This window comes from Microcebus murinus, chromosome 1, assembly GCF_040939455.1.
Source record: "Microcebus murinus isolate Inina chromosome 1, M.murinus_Inina_mat1.0, whole genome shotgun sequence".
Lineage (NCBI taxonomy): Eukaryota > Metazoa > Chordata > Mammalia > Primates > Cheirogaleidae > Microcebus > Microcebus murinus.
The window spans coordinates 30520856-30538058 of record NC_134104.1 but is presented as its reverse complement, the minus strand read 5'-3'; the positions used below and the strand labels follow the sequence as shown (position 1 = coordinate 30538058).

At 33.2% G+C, this 17203-nt stretch overlaps 1 protein-coding gene and 1 non-coding gene across 6 annotated transcripts in view; one reads left to right on the top strand and one right to left on the bottom strand.

Moving 5' to 3' along the window:
* The window catches only part of ROBO1 (roundabout guidance receptor 1), a 1079496-nt gene that overhangs the window by 835693 nt on the left and 226600 nt on the right, over positions 1-17203 (top strand). The gene's annotated exons all lie outside the window — the stretch shown is intronic.
* Positions 3731-3833, bottom strand: LOC142874914 (U6 spliceosomal RNA). The gene has a single exon (XR_012922493.1). It is a non-coding gene; the product is annotated as a U6 spliceosomal RNA (small nuclear RNA).

The following is a 17203-nucleotide window of genomic DNA, read 5'->3' as shown; positions in this document are numbered from 1 at the left end:
GTCAGCACTCCAAGACTGGATCTGTTTCTCAGAGTAGACTCACATTAATCAAGCTCAGAGACACTTACTACTGTATAAACCAGAATGCTAACTGGGACACTTAGGTTTTCTACACACCAGATTTTCTTTGTATGGCGGTATTACAAAGGCAAACTCCCTTTGGATTGCTGCTGGTTAAACATGAAAGCAGAATAAGTGATCAAGGTATGATTCAAATGTCTAGTGCTATCAAAGGCTTAGTGATCCTAATAATATCTTCTTCAAATCAGGAGCTCTATGTGTCCCCAGGACCAGATGAATCACATTTTTGTATATAGGCACTCTCTTTAATGGACAATGGTTAGAGGTGACTCCCAGCCAAACTTCTGTTTTATGACCTGCTTTTGTATGTTCTTTTGCTGGCCAACTCACATATTTTCTAGCTGAAAACTTCTTTTTTAGATAGCTTATCCAGGGGTCCTCAAACTTTTTAAACAGGGGGCCAGTTCACTGTCCCTCAGACGGTTGGAGAGTGCGCCGCACATTCCACACATGCACACTGTGGGGCCGGGACTGGTCAGCTGCTAAGCAGGACAGGCAGCGGCCGCAAAAACACCTGGTGGGCTGGATAAATGTCCTTGGTGGGCTGTAATTTGAGGACGCCTGGCTTATTCTATCATGGTATAAACAAATTTTGGTTCCCAGGGAAACACCTTTCCATTTGTCCTATGTCCTTTTTATTTTTTAATTCTTTTTTTTTTTTTAATTTCAGGGTATTATAGGGGTACAAATGTTTAGGTTGCATATATTGCCTTTTCCCCACCTGAGTCAGAGCTTCAAGCGTGTCCATCCCTCAGATGTTGCACACCACACCCATTAGGTGTGTATTTACCCATTCCCCCTCCCATCTGCCCCACGTTAATGAACGTTACTAGTATATTTGCACTTAAGTGTTGGTCGGTTAATACCAATTTGATGGTGAGTACATGTGGTGCTTGCTTTAATGTTTAATATTTTGGCAAAGTATAGAAGTTGAAATATGTGAAAGGGACCTATAATCTACATTGCGTTTTTATTAGACAAACCTTTGTGTTAAAATTATATAAAATTGCCAACATGTATATCACCTTGGAAAACTTTTAATGTTTATTTGGGAGCTGTATCTTATTTCTAGTTAAAAGTTTGTTGCTTGTTACTGGTTATAAAAATAAAACTAACACGTGCATAGAATACAGAAATGAAGAAAGAAGAAAGTGAAATTCATCTATAATCCTGTCACACAGAGAAAGCCTCTCTTAATATTTTGCTATATATAAATTTTAACACATATTATTTGACTATTAAGTGATTATGTTAGTCAGGGTTCTTTAGAGAACATAACCAGTAGGATCTCTCTCTCTCTTTCTGTGTATGTGTGTGTGTGTGCGCGCGCATGAATTTATTTTAGGGAATTGGCTCATATGATTGGGTGACTGTGGGAGCAGGCAAGTCTGAAATTTACAGAGTTTGCCCACAGGTCAGAGATCCAGGGAAGGGGTGCTATTCCAATCTTGAGTCCAAAGGCAGTCTGGAGGCAGAATTCCTACTTTGGCCTTTTGTCTTAAGGCCATCAACTAATTGAATGAGGTTCAGCCACATTCTGGAGGGTGAATTATTTTACTCAAAGTATAATGACTTAAATGTTAATGACATCTAAAAAATATCTTTAGAGCACATCTAGACTGCTGTTTGACCAAATGACTAGGTACCATAGCCTAGCCAAGATAACACATAAAATTAACAATCACAGGATATACATATATATGCTATATTTATATGTAATATAAAATGCATTATATATACACCATCTGTATATACACCATAATCTCCCCTCTGCTTCTTCCCTCCCATCCTTCTTCTTTCTCCTCCCTGCTCTCATTTAACTGATGACTTCCAGAACTCTCTTCTAAACTGCAGACACATAAGTGCTAAATGTTTAGTTATCTCCACTTGAACATCCTATAAGCACCTCAAAAAGAAAATATCTGAAACTGAGCTTATCATCTCTTCAAATCTGTTTCTTCTTTTTTTCTTGTCTCAATGAATATAATTGGTCCAGGCCATTTTTAATGTTACTTTTCCCCCCAATTAACATATTAACCATCGTATTTCCATCCAGTGGCCACCGTGAATAAATTCTATTGACCAAAAAGCTCACAACCCATCACTATCATTTGCCATTTCTTAACTGGTACCTCTGCCTATAGTCTTCATTCCTTTGAAACTGTTGATCACACAGCCATTATAAAAATCTACTTGATTTGTGAATCCGATTTTTATGATTTCCTTCCTTAAAGTCTCTCAAAGAGTCCTTATTACCTTCATGATAAAATGCAAATTCCTTAACATATTACTTTTGTGATTTGATCCTTGCCTAACTCCCTTGTCTCATTTATAGGAATCTTCTTTCTTGTTGCTAAAATAACAAGGCATAGAATAGTGATGACAAAGAATTGAACAGTGGGCAAGCATTAGATGTGTCTAAAGAAAAATTACATTAAGAAGGAATTAAAATACAATGTGGATCACAATTTTTCCTAATTTTTGGTTGGCGAGTTGTTAATAATATTCTGAATTGCTTGTCTTCTGTGAAAGAGTTTTGTCACTGGAAGTATATTTAATAAGAGTTTTTATAATATATGATAGGAAGTAGAATTGACATTATCATGCGAAGAGAGAGTTGTTATAATGATAAGGATTCTCGCTTAATTGGAGTCAGATATGTTTCAGAGGTTTAAAACACTCTAACCACAAATCATCTTTACACTTCCACTTAACACATATTAAATTGCTTTGCTTAATTATAAATATCCTATAATCCTAAATGAGATCCTTAAATGGCTTAAGGGATTGATAAAAACCATTAAAAATGAATGCATACTAGAAGTTATGTTTCATTTCCTAGGAACTGATTCTAAATTAAAACATGGATTAAATTTCTGGGAATAGCTGCACACATTATTTCATGTGTTGCTTTCTTAAATATATAATATATGAAGAGTTTATTATTCATAAACTTATTGATAAGTAGTATAAATGCCTCATAAGTGTTTGCTTATATATTTGTAATATATCATGCTCAGAAAATCACTAAGTTTTTGGTAGTTCTTTAAATAGGAAAAGCAATGTCTTGGTTGAGATAGTCTATACATTATTTTGTATTAAATGAAGAGAATTAATCTAAAGATATCAAAATCTCAACAGCAAAGGCTACCTTCCTTATTAAATAAGTTATCCATGCTTTTTGTTGTTATGTTTTAAATATTGTATCTTTATATTTTTCATGCCTTACATTAATGAGGATCATTTAATAATGGATTACAATGCTGATGTACATCATTTTGTAAAACTGACTTATATTCTCAAATGCTTTCAGGTGCCCTTTCTGAATAAATTCTTATACTTTATCTGTCATTATTATTAGCCACATTTTATAGAGAACCATATAGTAAAAAAACAACTAACAATGACTGTATTTTTTCTGGTATCCCAGGAACTGTGCTGAGTGCTTTGCATGAAGTATATTTGACCTCCCCAACTACTCTCATGAGGAAAGTGAGAAGTGGTTAAATCCCTGACTTCTTACCCAAATGCTATAAGGACCAGTAGACCTCCTATTCTCTCTCTCTCTCTTCTCTCTCTCTCTCTCTCTCTCTCTCTCTCTCTCTCTCTCTCTCTCTCACTTTGGCCTTGTCAGTGCTGTTTATTGAGTCAGAATATGGAACACTTCACGAATTTGCGTGTCATCCTTGCGCAGGGGCTATGCTAATCTTCTCTGTATCATTTCAATTTTAGTATATGTGCTGCCGAAGCACGCACCTATTCTCTTTTTAATAAAGAAGACAGCAATTAGATTTTCTTAACAATATTCATACATAAACCAGGAACATGTATTTTTAAATGTAATCTAATATGTTTAGAATTATTTAAAAGATGTCTACTAAACAGTAAAAGGTAATAAACATTGTTATCCTTCAATGAGGTATTTCCCAGACAAGAAATGGATTTTTTCAAAGAAAGAAAAATCCTGTTTATCTTGTAGGATATTTTGCAATTGTGTTCACTATCTAATAGTCTACGTGGGCCAATAATCAGGACAAAAAAGTAAGAATTACACTGAGAAAATGACAGATATAATATATTGCATTGAATGGTAGCCAGATCTAAGAAGGCACATTTCTGCTACCACCATTGCTTCCTATCTTGCGGTTTTCTAATTGTGTGGACTTTTCTTATTTTCATAGTCCTCTTCATATAAAACTTCCTAAAGAGCTTTTGGTTCCTAAAATCCATGAAAAATTATATTTTATTCTGTATCACATATTTACTCCAATATTCTACCTATGACTTTCATTACTGTGCAGCAGAAAGGGATGACATAAAAGAGCTACTACTTTGTTATTTTTTTTCTTACTTTGAAACCATTATTTTCAGTATGACTGCTTCATTCTTATTAATCTTGTTATCTGGTTTTAAATTTAATATTAATATTTGCTAAGAAGTTTTAAACATATATTGATATTGCTATTTTCTTTTATTCAAATGACATTGCCTTGATTTAGCTACTCTGAATTAAAGCTTATTAGCCCATATTTGAAAATATTGTTCTGCAGCCAAAAAGAATGCACAATGTCATCCCAAAAGAGAAATTTCTACAGTCATGTGTCAATGATGGGGACATATTCTGAGACATGTGTCTTCAGGCAATATTGTTGTTGTATGAACATGATAAAGTATACTTGCACAAACCTAGCTGGTACATACAGCCCAGGATATATCTAGTCTGTATGGTATAGCCTATTGCTCCTAGGCTATGAACCTATAAAGCATGTTACTGTACTGAATACTGTAGGCAATTATAACACAGTGGTAAGGATTTGTATATCTAAACATAGAAAAGGCACAGTAAAAATATGGCATTATAATATTTTGGGATCACTATTGTACATGCGATTCTTCATTGACTATAATGTTGCTATGTGATGCATAACTAACTGTATGTATACACATATAAGTATGCATGTGCATATGTATTATCTATAAGAGAGAAAAAAAATAAAGATTGACTGAAAACAAGAACATGAAGGGCCTATTGTGGCCTTATCTGTCTGAAAGATAGTTGAAAAGCATGAATTAAACAGTAAAGGTTAGGTATTACTCATAGAAGTGTGATTTAAACCTGTTATCCATTCCTTTTACTCTTACATCTTCTGCTCCTGGAAGCATACTGACAATAGCTAGAAAAGGAACATAATATAATATATAGAACTTATTTAAAGGCTATAGTTATATGTAAAAGCACACAAAACAGCACTCTAGAATATTTGTTTTCAACCTTATATACTAGTTGATATTCCTATAATAACTCCATATCATCAAAAAGAGGCTAACTTTTGCTTTGAAGGAAAGATAAGTGAAATCACTTTCACTGAGTCAAAAATGTGAAAGTGAGGTACTTAAAGGTCTTGTAAAATTTTGACCAGTTTTTCAGATGTAGTCATAACATGATATAATGAAGTGAAAGATAAACTGGGATTCAAAAGACCATGATTCCTGCCAAAAGCTCTCTAATAAACATGTGTTTATGAGAACATTTCCTATGTTTCCCTACAAGTAAGTGAAAAGAGTTGGTTAAGATCCCTTAAACTTCTATAATTTCAAAGCATTGCTCCACTGAATTGGCCACCCAACACGTCCGCTGGAAGATCTAAAAGGCACCTCAAGCTTACTGTGGCCAAAACAAATATCTGAAGACTGCTCCACTCACAGGCTTCTCCAGCTCAATAAATAGAAATTCCATCTTCTGATTGTTCAACTTAAATGCTATGAAGTCTCCTTTTATATTCCTCATCTAATCCATCAGCAAATTCTTCCATCTCTACTTTGAACATATATCCAGTCTCTCACCCAATAATTGTAGTTTTCTACCACCATTAGTATGGCAGATTGACCATATTTTTAACTGAATGACTACAGTAACCGCCTAAGTGGGCTCATGACAGGCTTCCTCAGTTTCCCAGATGCAACACATTTCTCAAGCTAGAGGGATGACTCTAAAATGTAGGTCAGGTCCTGTTTTGCTCTAAACTCTTGGAGAATTTCAGTATCACTTTGTGTCAAACCCAAGGTCTCTATAAGGACTACAAAACTGATATGATCTCTATCCTTCTTCCCCTACTTCTGCCCCAAACCTCTCTGATCTCATTTTCCTCAAAGAGACTCACTTCTCTCCTGTCTTGCTGAACACCTTTTGCCTAGACAGTTCTATCCCCAGATATCCACATGGTCCCTCCCTTACCTAAGGTCTATGCTGCACAAAAGTCACTAAGACAGAAATTCCTTGACCACTTATGCAACAGAGCAACCTGAACCTTAACCTATACTCTCTAACCCCTTTACCCTGTTTTAATTTTTCTACTTAGCACTTATCACCATGAGAGCAGGGGCTCCTTTGTTCACTGCTTTATCCTTAGGACCCAGAACAAATTTAGGTGAATGAATGATTGATTGAGTGAAAACATTTCTTATTGAAGTTGTGATATAACTCTTTAAAAAATTTCTACTTTTATAGGTAAGATAAAGAAGTAAAATCAACAATTCTCTCCTTTGTCTTTTAAAACAGGTAATAGGCCATTTTGAACTAACACATATCTTTGGTTATTGAGAAACCATAAAAAAAATATTTCCTGTGTTCTCTGTGCTATTACAGTTTGTTTTCAGAAAAGTAACAGTGTTCTTAGCATTCAAGGTACACAGGTTGGTTTTATGTTATTTTTTTCATAGGAATAAATGAGGAAAAAAGGTCAGAAGGAGGATTAGCTACCTGATAATTTTATAATCTATAGACAGTTTTCCCTTTTTTAAAAATGATGTTGCTACACAAACAAAAACAAATGAATATAAAGTGTCATACATTTAATTATCTTAACTTTTCTTCTTACCTGAAAGCAGAACTCACTGCAAATGGATGGTAAAGAATTTCTGTACCAAGATGAGTTGGCCTGATTTATTCCTCCCTTTAACATCCTGTGTGGCCTTGAAGTAATTGCCTGGCCTTAATAAGCAAGGCCCTTATCTTTAAAATAAGTATAATATTAGGTATAATAACACCACTCTCTTAGCTAACTGACTAGGTTGTTAAGGTTAATAAGATAATGACTGTTTAGAACTTTGAAGTCCTTGGAAAGAAGGTGTTATTATTTGAGAAAAGAGTCTTACATTTTTCTAATATTTATAATTATTTTAGAGAAGTTCCCTATCCAGATTTTTTTTCATAGCTTCCCTGACAGATTCATGAAGGCATGTTTGACCTCCTTAGACAAATCTTTGGAGGTACAACTTCAGGTACTGTACGTGTTGACACAGTTAATCTCTACGATCTACCAGCTTTGCACATGTGTTCTGCAGTGTAACTATTAAAAAGAAACAAACTGTGTCCTGAGACATTTCTGGCATCTATTGTGCAAGATACCCATTTGCCACACTCCCATTTTCTGTTACAGTAATTTGAAACTCTTTAGAAGTACCTGTCCAAGGTAAACTGCTTTCTTAAGAAGTTATATTCCATCGTCTGCGTGATTTCTTTTAGTCAAGATAATGTCTCAGGAGTGGCTATCTTTAAGAATCTACGAGGATTTCCCCTTCCCTTTCTTTTCTTTTTTAAAAAAAAAATCATTTCATTTTGCAGCCTGGAGCCTAGATTTGATTAATCGATTTTCCTGTTCTATTTAAGGATTGTTTTTATTAATGCACTTTTCAAACTGAGACACAGCATTATCGCCTTCTCCATCATTGTACTAAGTGTTGAGATCTGAGCAGGCCAGCTGTAGCAGCTGTGTTTCTCCTTGGATCTCAAAGCTAAAAACTTTCATCTACTTTGCTGTCTCAGCTGCTGGTCTGAGGCTATGGCCTTCCCATAACTCAAACCAGTTTCAAAGCAACGTAAGTAACCTCTTTGGAATGCTTTTGGAAAACCACAGAAAGGTTCTTTAAAAGTATACCACTTATATACTTTAAATGAATGTTTCCATTTTAAGGTAGTAACAGCATAATGTTGGGAGTCAATGGATTGTATTTAACTAGACTATGAGCATAGTGTAGACATGTCTATGTAGACCAATTTAAAAAATGGAAAGAAAAAGAAACACCAAAGCTATGAGTTGATATCTTTTAAATGATCTCATTAGTTGTGAAATCTCTGAATCAAAGATTATATTTTCAAAACTTCTATTTATAAAGTAACCTTTTGAATAGGCTTAAAGACTTTTTCCTATATAAAAGATCATGTGAAAAGATACTAACAGCAAAAATGAAAATAAAAATGAAATTGATTGCCTTAATTGATAAGAAGGCTTGGACTCGCAGGAAATGTCCTTAGTTTAGTTGGGGTTTTGCATGCATTTTCATAACAATTGGTGTTATCAAATTATCAATGAAATGAAACATGATTGGTGATTTATATGATTAAAGGTTATTTGAGTGAAATGTAACATTTACCTCCAAGTCTGGACAAGAATGAAAGTTTTTGATTTTTATGTTTTTCTTGGCTTCACAAAGGAAACTGACATTGGAACTTCTGACTACGTGGTGACTTAACTAAAGGAGTGCTGCATGTTGTAGTTTTGTTTGTAATTACAAAAAAGATTACAAATTAGATTTTACATTTATATCTTTCCTACCATCTCCCTAGTGTTTAGTGGCAGGAAGAAGCCTCATTCTAGGGCATTTGGCAGAGGGGAAAAAACAAACAAAAAAAAACTTTGGGGCTAATTTAAGTGTCTGGTTGATGTTAGATAAAAATAGGCCAGATTTCAACATTTCAGAGTCTCCAAGGGCCACCTTTACAAAGCAGGAAAGTAGAGAACACTACTAGAGTACAGGAAAAATAATTTACTGGCCTCCAGAACTCTGAACACATTGTTTTTTTAAATGATTTACTGCATGGATTTTAAAGCTTTCCTTCATAATCACTTGTATTACCTTATCTGGAAAGGCAGCTTATTGTACTTCTCCAGAGCAACTGCCTGTGCTACCAGGGGATTAAAACAGGTAGACATGCTATCACTTTCCCCTCTGGGGGCTCCCCAGACATTATGGGCATTATGCTTAGCTTCTACTGACCTAGTTTTGAACCTGTGCCATTCAAAGGCAGCATTTGTTTGTGTAGTATTTAGAGTGGCCTCTTTTTTTTTTTCTTGCTGCATGCTTCCTGAAAGTATTTTCTATGATTTATTCAATTTCTTTCCAAAAAACACTGTTTTTATTTTCATTAGGAAATATATATATGTGCATGCTTGTACTACACATGTGTATATCTCATCCACTAACATGTATACACATAAAACACAATGGAATTATAATGTAAGCTACAAATGTGAACCGCATGTATGATTTTAAATTTTACAGTAGCAAGAATAAAAATAAAAAGGTAAAATCATTTAAATAATATTTGTCACTTAACTCATATCTAAAATGCCAGCATTTTAAGGTGTAACCAATATAAAAATTATTAATGAGATCTACTTTTTTATATTCAGTCTTCAAAATCTGATTAAATTTTATACTTATAGCACATCTTAATTCTTAATATCCACATGGCATTAGTGACTACTTTATTAGCACAATGACACATGTATAGTAAAGATTTATTTTAAAGTAAGTATTTAGGTAGAGTCTCAGGAATTCTAACCCACATTTTGAGCATTTTCCTTCAATCTCTTTAACTACACCTTATATTTAATAAACTGATCTTTTAGTTTAACAAAATTACTTTAGTTGTAGGCATATCTTTTCAAATAGCATTGAGCTGCTAAGCTAAGACATATGCTTATTTAACACTGTATCCTCTATTTTCCAGAGAATGCTTTACAGGAATTTCAAGGTGTTACCTATACCCAAGTAGAAGCTGGATTCATTAATTATTAAGCTGTGAGGCCATCCCACTTCCATATTATTCATTGAATGCATATTTTCTTGATTTAATTGAAAATATATGGAAAAACTGCATTTAAAATATTTAAAGTGTTGGAACCTGATTTTAAACTTGTATTTTGTTATATTTATATTGAGGAACAAGTAGGTAAAAGAGCAGGGAGGGCGATCTTGCCCAAGCACAAGGTTTCCCTGAACCCTCTAAATGATTTGCCCTTTGCTCATAAATCTTTTGCCATGGTCAACACAAAGCCTAGTATTGATTTAGCAGTGAACCATCTTGTCATCTCTGGGCTCAGGTCCTTTGACCTTTTATTTGTTCCTGTAAAATTATGGTGTATCACAAACTTCTTTTCTAATAGGTCCTTTAAACTTTAAAGGCCAAGAGACTCTGTGGGAATATATTAAACAGTTGGATAATCCAGAAAAAAGAGGTTTAAAAAAAAATAATTGCAGACAGCTAAAGGTCAGAAAAATCCTTATTGAGTCCAAAAACAAAAACAAATTCTGTTATGAGGAAAGGACTGAGAAGGAAAAGGCCTGAGTTTAGTTTAAGCCTAACTACATTCTCTTGGAGTTTCTTAGTAAAGCATGTCAAATATGCATTTCATTCATAGTAGCGTGGTGGGGGATGAAGTGAATTTTAAAATGTGACTCCTAAGCAATGTAAAGGAGACACAAACACAGCCATTTAAACAAGTGAAATGCATCTAAATGGAATGATCTGCACATTATTTCCCAAAATACTTGTATTGGGGTAATGTGATTTCAGTGGAGTACTTCTCTGTGCTATTTGCACTACAAATGCTGATTTACAGATAAGCCAAATTTCAGTTTAATAGCCCGAATCTTAATGAAATAAATGCGAAATCAGGATTTCCACTTTTGTTCAGCTTATTTCACATTCTTTCCATTCACCTTATTGAGAGTTCAACTTATCATACAGGGCTACCACTTGATAATTCCTTTGCTACATATATATTTTATTCCCTGCAAAGGGATTCTTCTTGAAGTTTAGTTTCTTGGATTACTTTTTGCCAAAGATTTTGTCTATGAAAAAGAATGAAAGTTAGTTTTGTATTTTATATTGGATAATTTGTTTACAGATCATGACATATCCCTTGTTAAAACTTTTAGTGGAATATATTATTGTTGAAGGATACTTTCTCTGAGTGCCTGTTTGTCCCAGGTGATGCTAAAATGCTGGTTTTTATGCAAGTATAACTAAATAATGGAACATCAAAGAGTTTTTGAAGATTGAAGTATATAAAAAAGAATATTGGGTCAAATGCTCCATTCCTCTTTCATGGTTTTTTGCTAAGATCTACAACAGTGAGAGAGAATTATGAATTTAAATCCAGCTTCATGGAAAGTGAGCCTCAATTCCATAAACAATGAAAGAATGAGGCATTGATTTTTGGTTTGAAACCCAGATTATTATTATTATTGCTTTTATTTCAAAATATTAAGGTTGTACAAATGTTTTTGGTTATATGGATTGCTTTTGTAATGCTTGAGTCATGGCTGTAACTGTGCCCATCATCCAAATAGTGTTCATTATGCCCATTAGGGAAGATTTGTCCTTTTTCTCTTCCTTCTTCCCCTCTGCTTGATTTTCACTGAGTTTTACTTCCCTCTTTGTAAATGTGTGCCCCTCAATTAGTCCCAATTTAACAGAGAGTACATGTGGTCAGATTATTATTTTTAATTAAAATTTTAAATAGTTAAAACATTCACATAATTTAATAATAAAAAACTTTGAAAAGCATGTACTGTAAAAATGTCCCTGCCTCCTAGTTCTCCACAAGAAAACCTCAAATTACTAGTTTTTAAAAACACTTCCAGAGATAATTTTAAGGATGTGAAAGCAAATTTCATGCTTATCATATAAATGGTAGCCTATTATTCATACTAATATTAGTATATAAGAAATTTTCTCGTTCTTTATTGTAGATGGGTAGTATCCAGTTGTGTGAATAAAGTATACTTTGTCCATTTCCTTCTTAATATACATTTATACGATTTCCAATTGCTTTAATGTGGCCAACAGTTCTACAGCGAATAATCCAGTACAAATGTCATTTGTAAGTATTATCAGTAAGATAAATTTCTAGAGTCAAATCACTGAATCAAGAAATATATGGACCTGTAATTTTGTTAGATACTCCTAATTTTTTCTTCCTAGCAGTTATAAGAATTATTGTCTTACCAGCAAGACAAGTTAGTTCCCATTTTTCTGAAACTTTCACCAAGTGTGTAACATTAAAAAAAATTTTGTTCAACTTTTGCCTATCTGATATATCAGTATAGTTTAAATTTACACTGCCCTTATTATGGGTAATATGGAGTATTAATTAATGGGTTTAGGAGCCATTTATGTTGTGTGTGTGTGTATGTGTGTGTGAACAACTTGGTTATATTTCCATATTTGTTTTGTTAGACTTTTTCTTATTTATTCATATAAATTCTTTATATATTACGAAAAGTGACTGTTATCTACAATATGTCATAGGAATTACAAATATTTTCAGTTTTTCATCTGTCTTTTCATTTTGGTTATGGTGTTTTTTATAGTACAGAAAATTAAGGTTTAAGTAATTAACTTTATTGATTTTTTTTTTTCTTTTATGAGTCTGGCTTTTGTGACATTGTTAGAAAGGCCTTCCCTACATCAAGGGCATAAATTATTCTCCCATCATTACTTCTACTTCATTTATGGTCAAAATCAGGTAATTGGGTCGAGTCAACGGTCAATATTCTGGGCATTGTAACTGCTTTGCTGATTAATCATGGCCAGCACACTGCAGAGACCTTGTACTTGTTCTGATTGAGGAAGAGAGGAGTTCCTTTATGCTTCCCAAGGGACCCAGCCCCAACACTTGACTGAACCTCCTTTAAGCCCAAAGGACCCAGCAATAACAAGCTGTCTAATTTCAAGGACTTCTGGGGAAATGAATAAATACCAGGTTTCTCCTATGTCTTCTTTGTAGTTTATGTTTGCTCTGATAAACGAGAGCTAAATATAATTTAGTTTTACCTGTGATTTGGGTTTATCCATTATTCTTATTCCTCATTATCTTAGATAATTTGAAGCTGACTGTGTGTTGTTAGTGTGTATTATTTTATTAATATACAACATTGCCTTATTGGCTTTATCAATAATGAACTATGATATGCAATTTACTTTTAATAATTTAATAATTTAGAATTAAAAGGCTTATTCTTATTATTTTGGATCAACATAAGTAGAAATTGACTTCCTATGTTCATTTGTGGTGTAATATTTATTTCAACTAAGTTCTTTAATCATATTACTATGAAGGGATTGAGGTTTGAAAGTAGAGTATTGAGCTATGCAACCTTGCACAATTATTAGGTATATGACCTTCTGCAAATGTGATCTCTTACTTTGGTTTCCTCATCTTTAAAATTTGGTTAATAACAGAACTCATCTCAGATGATTGTTGTGATGAATGAAAGAATGAAAACCTATGAAGCACTTAAACTAATGCATGGGACTTATTGAAGCTTCAGTGAACATTAGTGATTTTTAAAAATATATCATTACTGTTGTTCCAATTATGAAATCCAGATTCAGATAATTTGATAGAGGGTGAGCTGTTCCATATGGAGATACAATTTTAGTCACTTTCAGATATCACCAGATCACAGCAATTTTTTTTAACTGTGAGACCATATCTATTTCCTTTGGATGGTCAGGACAGCTGAACATCTAATCCATTCATTTTGTCCTCGTTGTGATTGAAACAGCTGAATCCATCATGCAATGATTTCCTTTGATCATTAAGACAGCCAAAATGAAAGCATTGGCCATGCTGCCTAAGGTCCATTTATTCTGGAAATAACTTTTGACAGGTAAGACATAGCCCCATATTGCCTTACTGACATTTCATTGATATCTTATGCAGCTTCTGGTAGCATATTTATCATTTAGCTAATACACTTTTTGTTATCATTTGTTCTCTGTTATCTTAATAAATGTAAACAGATGATTCATAGAGATGATTCATTCACACCATTTTAACTGCAGATGGCCAGAGACACAGCAGAGGAAGTGTCATTTTTGTGCTTTTGTTGCTGATGGTTATGATCTAAGGGACGGGGATAGTTTAAAGGAGAGAAAACTGAGGTGGTTCAGGGAAAGAAACGACAAGTCTAGGATTTTCAGTGTATAAAAATTTAGTTTGAATTGGATATGATTAAAGTTGTTAAATTATGCTGTTGCCAGAAGAAATGTGAATTTGTTACTAATGAAAGAGATGTATTAACATTTTAAAAGACTTCATTTCAGAAAATAATTATATAACAAATATTAGTGTTTATCTTTTTCTATCCTAATAAATATTTGTTTAATTGATTTAGTGATGCTCCACTAATGTTACCAACAAGTGTTACTTAAAAAAGATTATCTAGTGCAAACTAGCACAAGTTCCTGGACTAGGAAAGGCCAATAGTAATATATATATATATATATATATATATATATGATAAATAAAATGATAATAATATTTTTAAAAATTAATATAGATAGGATCAGGTGAGCAAAAATGCTAGCAACCAGAATTTGTTTTGAATATTGCACAACTATAATGCAATAAAATGAATCTTAGATTTTTACTCTTTAATGCCTTCTGGAGAATTCAGCAGCTCAGAATGATAAGCCTTAGGCAAGATCCATCTTAAAACTGTTACTTCTAGCTAAGGGTGAGAAAAAGATGCATCCACAAAAAGCATCTCTCTGGACATCTAGATGAATGTTTTTGCTGTTTATCAAACAAAGTCACAGTTAAAAGTACTCGAATAACATGGTAGTAGCCTATAGTAAATAATGTTTAAAATCTAGGTTTATTCAAAGAGTGCAGGTTTGATATAGGACTGCCAGAAATGTCCATGATGGGGAATGTGGAACAGGGAATAAGGGTAAGAATCCTCTTCTCTTTTTGGCCATATTTTTGTTTTTCTATCAAAAACATGTCTAAGTGAACAATTAAAAATAGTGGTAGACTGTTATGGTTTGGATATTTGTCCCCCAAACCTCATGTTGGAATTTGATCCCAGTGTTGGAGGTTGGGTCTAATGAGAGGTGAGGTGTTTGGGTCAGGAAGGTAGATACCTCATGAATACATTTGATGCCCACCCTCAGGGCTGAGTGAGTTCTCCCTCTATTGGCCCCATAAGTGCTGGTTATTGAAAAGAGCCTGGCACCTCCCCCACTCCCTTTCTCACCATATGATCTCTGTGCACATCACTCCCCTTCACCTTCCACCATGAGCAGAAGTAGCCTGAGGCTCTCACCAGATGCCCAATCTTGAACTTTTCTAGACATCAGGATTGTGAGTCAAATAAACCTTTTTTCCTTTATAAATGAACCTGTCTCAGGTATTCCTTTATAGTAACACAGAATGGACTAAGACGTAGGCCTTGTGAGTAGTTGAATCAAATAACAATCCACAAAGAGGAGAGCCAGACAAGATTGTTGGTCATGTATTGATTCTTAAATACACATAGATAGTGATAACTGTCAATATGACCTTTAATTATGATGGACAGCTTTTTCGTTTTTGCGGTTTCTTTCATAATGGTCATTTATGGAATCAATGAAAAGGGGGCATAGAAAGGTTAACTTGTAAGTTCTTATCAATCTGAATTAAACTTTAAAAAATATAAAAACCCAAGATGTTAGCATATTATCTAAATTTATGTTCACAGTAGGCTTCCTTATATGGATAAATGTGTTCATCACTATTAATAATCTTGAGGCCACTAAGAATTTTAATATATTTTTAAAAAATAAAAGTAAAATACTGAAAATATTATTTTACAAATGTGAGGATTTAATTGGATATTAACATTATGTTAATGGGGTAAAGAGATTCACCTCATTTATAATCAGAAGTTACATCATTATGCAAAATGGTGTGAGTTTTTCCATCTATTCATCTGGTATTTGATATTGCTTTTTAATGGTGTGCATGTGTTCATAGGTGTGTACATGCAAATGTAATATAATTTGTAATTATAATTTCCTTATATCTTATATTTTGTATTTTTTCGTTTCAAATTTTTTATAATGTAATTATGAAGTGTTTAGGTTTAGTTCCTAATGTGATGAATATATTATTTAATAAGTGGACAGAAAGTTGTATGGATGCCATAGTGACCTCTTTTTGTGTTGTTGCTCTGTGGGTCACAACAGATGTTTATGTGCTTCCCTTTTCTTTTGGTATTAAAAAAAAGATGCTAGAAATCATTAGATTTGAGCAACTGAAACTTAAAATTGTTATGATGTTTCTGTTTTACTGTCAGTGTCAAAAAGAGATATTATTTACAACTCAATTTTATAGAACAGAAGGAACATTTTGAAGGAATGTGATGCTTTCTTTTATTATCATGTAGGTTAATTCACCCACTTGTAAAATTTAATATACAATTTTAATAAGCAAGTGGTTATTTTACTGTTTTCTTTTTGGTTTTGCCCTAGCAGAAAAGTTATTATTATTAGTAGTAGTAGTATTTATCATAGTCATTTATTTTTTGGCAATATAGTTTTCAATGGAAACTGTTCAATATGAGTGTTCTTTATGTTTTCTGATGGAATTCCTAAATGGTAAGATTCAGAAAGGGATTTGGGGAAAGCTCTGAAAGATAACCAAACTTCTCTCTTACAACTGAAATAGAGAAATCAAGGCGTTTCTAAGTATTAGTTTACAAATATCTACCATAAAACATATTCTGTCAATATTTGAAAGAATAAAAGAGAACAACTGGTTTAAGCAACATTCTTCAATTATGTATTTTATCTTTGGATCTTACTAAAATCCCACATCACTAGTTTCTGTACAGTGAATTTGGTCTAACCCAATGGGAATGATTCAATTCCATGACAGAAGAAGGTGAAGTAGTATAAAATTTCCTTTTTAGTTCTTAAAAAAGTATTAAGGCACTGTATGGAAAATGTCAACCCTAAAATTATAATTAATTAGACTTTTGCTTTTCTAAGATAGGAATAATTTTAGTTTAAAACTAAATATATGACTATGGCTTTAAAAATGTTTAATTTGGCTGTCTTACTTCATAGAGATATAGAAGATTAATATAGCAGTTAAAAAATACAATGAATGTGTATCTCCCAGTTGATTAAATGTGGGGAAATTCATAATTTGTAAGTTGATATAATTTTTAGACATATTGTCTGCATAAAACTATGGGTGTATCATTTCCTAGTTGGATTTTT